The sequence below is a fragment of the Girardinichthys multiradiatus genome, chromosome 4, assembly GCF_021462225.1.
Source record: "Girardinichthys multiradiatus isolate DD_20200921_A chromosome 4, DD_fGirMul_XY1, whole genome shotgun sequence".
Lineage (NCBI taxonomy): Eukaryota > Metazoa > Chordata > Actinopteri > Cyprinodontiformes > Goodeidae > Girardinichthys > Girardinichthys multiradiatus.
In genome coordinates, this window is record NC_061797.1 from 21,789,194 (window position 1) to 21,799,442 (window position 10,249).

Here is a 10,249-nt window from a genome sequence, read left to right on the forward strand (position 1 = left end):
ATAAAAATTACAATAAACACCCTTATGTGTAATCCATGCAATAATTATTAAAAGACACAGTTGAAGCAGTAGAGAGTGAAAACAAGCATATTCTCATATTCTGGGACTGAGAGAATGGAGAGGCCTGTGTGGAGCCACATATTATCTGTCTTATCTTTTGCAGAAATATTAACAAGTGTATCCAAAGAAATTATGTATGATGATTTTCTATTCTTTTACAAGTATTAAATGAAATTAGTCATCTTTAATTATCAAGTTAAAAGATGTATGATTGAAATATGGTTAAGAACTGATAATTAAAGTAAAAAATCAGCTATTTATGAAAGAGATATAATGTTGATCAGTTGTTATGTATGAATAAAAAGAATGAAGTGATGGTTTTGTAACTGTGTTTTAAAGTAAATGCAGAAAGCTGAGAATGGAATGTGTTATACTGTGTAAAGTTTAAGACTGAGCAGATTAGGGAGAGACCTGCAGGATGACTGGGAGTGACGAGAGCCAGCTGCATGCTGACAGCGAATCCTTTGAAGCCCAGCGCAAGGAAGGGAGGATGAGTCTACAGCCAGCTGCGTGGCTATTACCGGCATCTCCAAGGCCGATAAACAAGAACCAGAAAGTCACGATGACTATGATTAAGTATTGAGCAATAACGTAGTGGGCAAAAGTATGTTGCGCAATAACTGAGAAGACTAACAAGGGGCTGACTGGTGAAAGCATCAGCACTATAAAGGCAATGCTGAAGGAGGGAACTGCTGTTGTTTCCTCGCAGAAGACCAGCAAACAAGATCGGACGGAGAAAAGAAGCTCAGATGGAAACAGCCCAACTGATCGACTGCATTAAGAGGATCAAGCCGTTTACCTTAGAAGGACTGTGCCTCAAGATCAAGAATCTGATTTTATGCACAGTGGCGCAGTTGGTAGCACTGTTGCCTTGCAGCAAGAAGGTCCTGGGTTCAATTCCTGGCCGGGGGTCTTTCTGCATGGAGTTTGCATGTTCTCCCCATGCATGCGTGGGTTCTCACCGGGTACTCTGGCTTCTTCCCACAGTCCAAAGACATGCCTGTTAGGTTAATTGGTCAATCTAAATTGCCCTTAGGTGTATGAATGAGTGTGTGTATGGTTGTTTGTGTGTTGCCCTGTGATGGGCTGGCGACCTGTCCAGGGTGTACCCTGCCTTTCGCCCATAGACTGCTGGAGATAGGCACCAGCTCCCCCGTGACCCACTATGGAATAAGCGGTAGAAAATGACTGACTGACTGACCTTTTTATCCAGACAACAGAAGTGAACTTGATCGGTGAACAGCTGATTGCTCTAAGTTTCAGGCTTTTGGAAGTCCTGACTCAACCGCATTTATGTCTCCGGGTTTCCTTCAACTCTTCAGCCTCTGGAAACTACTGTCTTCTGAGACATATGACAACAAAGTTTCTGTTTAACCATTAAAGCCTGGAGCATCAGTGCCTGCCACTTAAAAGAAGAAAACTGAAGATTGAGTCGTATTCCCTTCAAGAAACCATTCGTTGTTACCAGAAGAAACATCTCCATCAGGTGCATGGATGAGCCTCCATCTTCAAAGCCTCTCCAAACTCACCAGTTTCAGCATCAGGGAAAGACAGGTTGAGTTGATTGATTCATTCTATTATTGAAATTATTATGTGTTGCCAAATTTAAGCTGTTACTGACCCCTGCAAAAGCGTTACTAATTAAAGAAAGCATATAAAATTCTAGTTAAATCGTGGACATTCAATTATTTGAGTCACCGTATTTTTGGTTTTTCATTGGTGGTAAAAAGTCTTGTTGCCTGGTTCTAATATATTTTAGGAGATTTTTATAGGTTGCCTTAGCCAAGTTTGTTAAAACAGCGTCCTTGGGGCTCGTGCCGAGCCACTAAAATTAACCTAGCCCATATACCAAGAGCCAGTGGTTAAATTAGGGAATGAGCAGCCGTGAACAAAAGTGACTGTTGAATGACTGTGTGAATGACTGCGATAGGCTACTCAGTTGTCCAGACCTCCAGTTAAAGAAGGGCGAGACTTTTGTATGAAGGCTGTCAGAGGCTAGGCAAGACATTTCCCGACACCAGCTTAAACAGAACTTTCAGTAAACCTGTTTAGTAAGATCTTTCAGGTTTGGGGAAGTCCGGACCCGTTGGATGGAGAGCTGGATTGAGCAATCCCCTTAGAAATAGGCAAGTAGGAGGGAGGGGTTGGCTCATTGGAGAACGAAAACTTTAACCTCTGTCCTCTCTGTCAACATCCATACTGCATCAAACAACAATACACCATCATCATTACTCAGACAGGTCCTGTACAGGTGCCTTTTCACATGAGGAGGCACTGTTTGCTCCAAACCCATTAAAGACATATAATTCCGTCTCTCACTGCTCCGCATTTAGTAGCGGCTGGATAGGTTCACCTTGCGAGAGCTAGTCATCAATGGAGCTGTAGCAGTTACAACAAGGTACCTGCGCTAAGTTTTGCATCATCCCATCACCATGGAGACACCAATTTGTTGAATGTGTAACCTGGGAAAAAGTCTATTTGAAAGACTATACGTTATTTCCACTTGCAAAAACTGTAAAAACTATTTTTAGGAAGGTCCTCTCTGTCATGACGCTTCACCCCTCGTCCTGTTTCCCTTCTTAAGTTGAATTACTGAAATAAACAAAGTTTTCAATGATATTCTAATACCAATGCAACATTAAGAAAGCTGACTATGAGAGTGACTAACCCTGATATCATGGCTTTGGAAAAAAATATGCAACCCAAACATTTGAAAAAAAAAGGGTTGAATGACCATTGACAACACTGAACATTCATTAATCAGAATACTCGGTTTTACAGTAAATTTCTCTTTGAAAGTATTGTTTCTTGTGGGCTAGATGTCATTTACCTTTAAAAAGGGAAACTTGTCAAAACAGGATGAAATTTCATCAACATTATGAAACAGAAGCCTTATGTCATGGTCCTGGTGTGTGTGTGTGTGTGTATGTGGGTGTGTTGGATGTGAGTGTGTCTTCCTACTAGAGAAGTTGGGGGTCTGGTTCCAGGCGCCTGGCTGCACACCTGCCCGCCATCCCCTTGTCAGGTTGTGGGAAATATAAGGGGCAGTGAGACTGTTAATCTTTGCCTGATGCCTAACCTACCCTGTAGAGATACGTCAAGCCCTTTAAAGAGATCAGAAATATGGATTCTATGGGGGTTGTGTTTTGCTCCAAGCCTTCCTTACCTGTCGTTTTCTGCTCCCTCTAAGGTTGCAGTTTTCCAGTAAGAAGCCTCATGGATTCCTCCTCAACAAGAACTCACCAAGAATGTCTTCTTTTGGACCAACACCCACGACTGCCTTCACGCTGCCCCTTTGTTCCCTCAACTGTCTGCCTGTCCACTCTCAACCTCCTCCTCAAAATACATCTTCCCATCCAACCAAAGTAAGCTCTCCACTATTTACCAATAGTTTGGATTTATTCACCCTGTTGCTCCATTTGCTCCAACTAACTGTATTCTCCATCTTCAAATCCAGTCGAACCTTGATTGCTGAAGCGCAGCAACAAATTCATTCTATTAATTATTTTAAGAATAAAAACATTCCTTTACCTTTATTCTGAGTTCCTTCTCGGTTTCTGCATGTGGGTCAGAAAAATACCTGGTTCCATCTCACCTTGTGCCTCCTAGATGCAGCTTTAGCGAGATCTGAAATAAAACAGCCTATTAAGTATGTTAATCACAAGTTTAGTTCAGCAATTAGAAGCTGGTTTTTAGAATGTGCAAATTGGTACCTTGATGATCTTAATTTAAATTTCTAACTATTTTTTACTCTACTTTCCTAATTACACATTAGAAAAGTAGAAATCTCAGGTTTTTGAATATTTTTTGAAGATAAATAAATCAAGTGAAGTTTTTCAGCAGGATGATATTTAAAAACCATGACAGGTGCAATAGATGGAGCGCTTCTCAATATGGACATTTAAAAACCCTGCGTGGATGTTCTGATTATCTTATGTAATGCACTAAAAAGAGCAATGGTTTAAAAGTGAGTAAAGCTGTACAAAGCTGGGGATGGAGTGTTATGCTGCAGTTCGTTTCCCTCCATCCAGCTCACTAAACTCAGTCAGATTCTGTCATATGATAAATCTCTGCAATCTATTGCCAGCGTTATATGTATAGATATAAGCTCTGGTGAGAATATTGCTTTGAAAAGTCATGTCATTTAGATTGAACAGTATATTTGTTTCTGGGGTTTTTTTCTCACCTCACAAAGTGCCATTTGATAAAATGAATATCTGCATTGCATTTTCAGATATTCCATCGTCCATGAAGGAAGAAGAATCTGAGGTAGAGTTTCAAGCCAGGCATACAGTATTTTGAGGTGATGGAAACATTTTTCTTTTTAGTTTCCTGTCTGAGAGTTTAACTGTGTGTGGCTGTGTATAAAAAAAAAGGAAAAAAAAGAAAGGAGAATTAATTTTTAGGCTCTTTTTGGTCAAGGTAGAGTGCAACACAGGGCAACTGCAGAGTTGAAGACTTAAAGGTGAGTAAAATGATTTATTGCAATGGTTGGAGGAGAAAAACACAAAAAGTCAAAACTATTAAAGTCAGAATTGAAGCAGTTATAACATTGTCCCACAAAATGCCCTTTACGTAAAAGTCAGGAAACAGTTTTTAGTTTGTGTTTATTTTTTGAAACAATGAAACTGCAGTTCACAGGAGTGGACATGGACTACTGTGCTCCCTGGTGGTCTGAAAGGATGGGAACCATCTTTGAACTGCCAGTTTTCTGTAGAAACATGAAGAGGTACTACTTTAGCAATACTCCTGAGGCTTATTCAGAATCACCATTTGACATAATATCCATGTTATGAAGGTTAGGGTCTCTCTGCCCATGGTGGCACCACTAGGCAAAAAAATAATTTTTACCATGAGTAAGTTTTTTTTCTTCTTTAAAGTAGAGTTGGAGATTAGGAAAACCTTTAATTTGGCAAGGGAGGGGCTTGCTCAGGGAACTATCCATGCCAAGACCACAAATGTGCACAGAGAACATGCAAAAAGTCACACAGGAAAGCTGCAACATAGTTTTTATCCTGAGGCCTTCTTGCTATGTTCACAACTACACTGTGCAGCTCTGTTTTATTACTTATTTCATGTCAAAGTCTTCTAAAAGAGAGCTTGACAGACAGAGCAGGGTAGCAAATAGCTGTGATAAACAATGATTGACTCCCGACAGCTTTACATGTAGTTATTTGTTCAGTTTATGATGGATGTTAGATGTCTGCTCAGTTCTTCAAAAATAACACAAGTGCTTAGGGAGGTATTTTATGTACTATTTTTATGGTTATTATTAAAAGAGTACATTTGGAACCCTTCTAAAATGAATTGCTGCATATATTGAAGAATCTCAAGCTTTATCTGAAGAGGACACAATCAGCTGTGGCAGATGAACATGGCACAGCCAACCAGGTTACTCTCTTTCTCTCTGCTGCAACCTCTCTCCCCTTCCTCATCTTTTCCTTTCTCTTCAGGTTATGTGCCCCAAACTTATCAGACCTGCTTCAGTCCTCAATTTTATGTTTCAGATGTTTCTCCTTGTGAGCTGCATTATTCTTTACATTCTTCAGAGCCGAGATATGAACTAGATTAAATCTAATAAAATGTGGCAACACATTTCAACACAAATCAGAGGTGCTTTTTACACATATAGGGCTGCAAATACGAAAGGTTTAGACAGCCTTTTTAATATGTTGCAGTGGGGATTGTGTACAAAAAGGTGAGGAAGCTTTTTCACAACATTTCAGGAAAACATGTGGTTCCATTATTTTCGAAACCCAGGGTGCAGGTAATACAGACACATCCACAGCGACAGCAAAAAAGCACACATTAATACGGGTTCAGACAACAGCCACATTTCAGACTAAGAGCATGTAAATAAAGCCAAGCACAGCTAAATGCATCATAAAACTGAGCAGTAAAAACAGCAACATCAAAACAAAGAGATAAATACAGGTAAACAAATAAAATCAATAATTCAGCTGGGTAACAGATGCACTTGCACCTAAATATGCACATTAGTACATCTGTGTGTGTGCTTGTGAGTCAATGATGACATCACTTGTGTGCAGGCATTTTTTTTTTTTCGACATGCATACAGATACTCCCTATTTGGCCCACCACAAAGACCTTCACACTTCAAAGGCGTGGGGTTTGGATCAAACGCAGCGGTTGCAGGTACACAGCTCTCTCTGCGTGGCTCCGCTCCCTTCATCTATGGCCCTTTTCATGTCCGTGCCTGCAGAAGCCACATTTCACTACAACACTTGAATCTTAATTTGGATTAATGAGCTCAAATCAAATAAAATTGCAGTTCAAATAAATTAGATGTTGGAACCAGAGTCTAAAGCAATACTTGACCACGGGCCTTCAGTGTGAAAAAATAAAATAAAATCATTTGATTTCAAAGCTTGGGTTGGATGAAGAGTGAGAAAACTCAGTGGACCTTCAAAGCTGGCTGCCTTTTAGAACATTCTCCTATAAAACTGCAGCAGTGCCTCTTCACTCCAAGCACCCCAAATCAGTTTGCTTCACATCAGAGGAGAACATTTTTATCAGTGATGATGAGAGATTTGCACAATACTTGAAATTGTTACATACAATTTGAATTTAAATGGCATATTTTATTGTTTGAAGACCTAAAATAAACCCCTACATACAGGAGGTCTGTTGCATTAAAAAAGTCTGTTGCTTTTTTGCTATGAAGGTCAGAAAGTCCTTCAACTTTATTCTTTAGTTGGACCCGTGTCCCCTTGGGACCTGAAAGTCGCAAGCTCCAGGGTGACTGTCCCCTCTGGCTTCCTTTTCTCTTGCTCCTGTCTCATCACTTCACCCATGGGACACAGAGAAAGGTGAAGGAGGGTCACTAAACCTTAAACGCATGGTCAACTCTATGTCTGTGCTTTCATATCAAAATCTACATTCACACAGGGGTTTTTGATGCAGCTACAACTATTGTGGCACAGTCTTCAGTCATTTCTTTATTTTCTGCAACCAACGAGTGTTAGGATTATGAATCTGAGAATATTATTTAATATTTCATATTAATATTTTAATATTTTATTAAATAATATTTCAGTCTGTTAAGGGTTGTCCTGTGAATACCAGCCCAGTAAGGCGATGGTATTAGGACAAAATAGAAAGGTGTGAGACGAGCTCTGACATTATTGAACAGCCAAACTCTGTACACACATGGAATGAATTCACACAATTTCTTAAAATACAGGAATTTATTAACAAAAATAAGTCAACTCAAGTCAAACATATTTCAATCAACAAACTCTTTACTATGCTAAAACAATCCAACTAAACTACCAAGCAGAATTAAATAATAGGGAAGACTAATGGGCTATGTAGAATATAAACAAGTTAATCAAAGATGATTGAAAACCACGACCAAAAGAGTGATGCAACATTACCATGTAATGTTTATGTTTGAGAACCAAGGATTATCTTGAAGAATCTGGAAATGAAGTTAAGTTAGTCTTGCAACCAACTTAGGCAATAATCAGCAAACCTTTAGACAACCCTTCACAATGCAAGATCAGATAAAATATCATTTTAGCAAAATAATGTTTTAAAGAATGATCTGCTGAATAAAACCAACCTTCTGGATGACTAATTCTCAATGGTGTCTAATTAGCTGCCTTTGTTTATTAAAATAATATTTAAAGAAATATTATTAAAGGAAATGGTAAAATATTTAAGGGAATATTTTGGAAAAGAGCCAAACCTTTCTGGGTAAATATTATTTAGCAGCAAGCACGTGTCCTTACCTCTTAGCAGTAGAAGCTAACAAAGGAGGCTGATAGCTTAGCACCACAATCAAACACACACCTTTAAAAATACCGTCAATAAAAGGGTTAAACTGCATAAGCGCGGACGGCGCGTTATGATCAATCTTCTGTTTAAAATCAACCTTCAAGTAAAGTTTGTTTTAACTTTAAAAACATACAAACAAAGAACACAACCTGAGCACGTGTGCTGCAGATATTCTGCTAGCACCAAGATAGCTGAGTTCAACACAAACAAAACCAAACTTCATAAAAATGAAAAACGTTTAGATCATTTCAATCTAAATCACTTCTATATTATTCTCTGCCCAAAACCTAACCTCATGAACCATGCTGAGGTGTTGTCCGGGCGACGACGAAGTTTGAAGAAAGCTCTGTGAACAATGGATTAGCTTCCAGCTGACCTCCGGAGGAGTGGCTGGGCAGCCGCTCGGTCAGGCCGACCAAACTGTACGTTACCACGGTGATGCGGCTCCTGTTGTCCTTCTCTCAGGCAGGGAAAACCGCTTCACTCGACTTGTAGAGACAGTGTCTCTACTGGGGACTTCTCTGGGATAGTTTGCTTCTGCAGGCCTCAGAGATAAAGTAAGCAACGCTTATACCTTAATTTATCCCTTTTATGAATGAATACTGGATTCTTTCAACAGTAATTCATCAGTACTTAACTTGTGCATATGATCGCATGATCTTATGACACCCTTGGATCCAGTTTGAAGAGTTCATTTCTTTTTGCCAGCAAAGAGACATTAGCGCGCTTGCCTCCCCTATCCCGATGATCACCGGTGTGGAAGAGATCGGACCATTGGAAAGGGGGTGCTCTTATACAGAGTGGCATCATGGGAACTCTTTCTGTTATAGTTTGCTTGGCTGTGCCGGAAGTAGGTTAATGCAATTTATTTTGAAAGTTCTAGAAAAGTATGTACCTGAGTTTAATGTTGAAATCCATGGCTGGGTTCCAACACGAGTAAGAGTTTTTTTTCACCTTTTAATACAGCTCTTCTGGTTTTCTGAACGTCTTTCAAGGCTTTTGTATTAGCTTTGGAGTTTTTTTTTTGTTTGTTTTTAACTAATTTCAGTTCAAATACCTGGTCATAGAAGCTGAAAAAGGGCATGCTTAGAAATCTGTTTTTATTGCTTTATCTCAAGATTACTGCAGTGGTTTTCAAACGTGTGTACACCCCTGTTAAAATGACTTTTGTCATGTAAAAAATTAGACCATGATAAATCATTTCAAATCATTTTCCCTATACAATGTCACTTATATCCTGTGCAATTCAACAGAAAGTCAAGAATTTTATAATTTTATGTAAAGAGCATTTAACTCATTTGTTAAGTGTGCAAACTCTTAATACTTTGTTAAAGGACTTTCTGATTTCATTTCAGCATTCAGTCTTCTTAGGAAGATGTTCATCAGAATGCTGCATCTTCACTTGGTAACATTTGCTGTCTCTGCCTTGATGCTGAAAATTAAAATCTGTCTTTATCTTCAGCTTTCTGGCAGACGCCGGATGATTTTTTGGTCAGACTTGACTGGTTTATTGAACTGTTCAGTATTTTATCCACTTTGACAAAAATCTCAGCTCCATCTGCAGAAAAGAAAGCCCGTAGCATAATGCTACCACCTCCATGTTTCACTGTTGGTATGGTGTTCTGTTGGTTTTCATCACACTATGACACATTATCCAAGATTTTAGGAGACTTTATCTAGGTTTGGATGAATTCTTAGAAGAAAAATCTTGCATCCGACAATACGACAGATTATTGTCACACACAGAACGCAATACATACATTTCTATACATTTCTGCAGGTTCTTCAGTGTTGCTACCAACCTCTTGTTGGCCTCCCAGACAAGTTTCTGTTTAATTATTTCAATCATTTCTGAGGAATTAACATTTTTTTTCTGGAATGCCACTGTTTTCCTGTATTTTGTAAGTTATAGATGACTGTCTTGATATTGCCAGGGGATTTAAATAATACTGTGGAAGTTTGTTTGCTGTTCTGTACTTTATACATTTGAACAGTGAGATCTTTGAGATCCTTTGTGGGTGTACACACTCATGCACCCAAATTCAAAAGTTTAGAAAGCCTAGTTTGGAAGCAAAGTACATTGAAGTTGAGAGTAGTTTAAAACAATTATATAACACAGTAGAAACAGAATGATGGATTAAGCTGTAACAATATTGGCTGAAATAAACTGTATAATAACATAATACGTTTTTCACATTTTCTTCTTTATTTTATTTCTGCCAGTTCCTTGAATAGATTTCTTGGACAGATTCAGACTTAAATTTTTAAAATGCAATACTGTGCAAAAATGGCATTGATTCTTTAACTTCAGTGCTTTATATGTTATTTTTGTGACTTTGGTTTCTTTGATTACACAACTGCGTTCTGTAACAAGACATCTGCAATCATG

General features: G+C 38.7%; 1 long non-coding RNA gene across 1 annotated transcript; it reads left to right on the forward strand.

Moving 5' to 3' along the window:
* Positions 1–1,555: 1,555 nt before the first annotated feature.
* LOC124867364 lies at positions 1,556–7,041 on the forward strand. The gene is made up of 3 exons (XR_007038028.1): positions 1,556–1,614; positions 3,251–3,425; positions 4,295–7,041. It is a non-coding gene; the product is annotated as an uncharacterized LOC124867364 (long non-coding RNA).
* Positions 7,042–10,249: the final 3,208 nt, after the last annotated feature.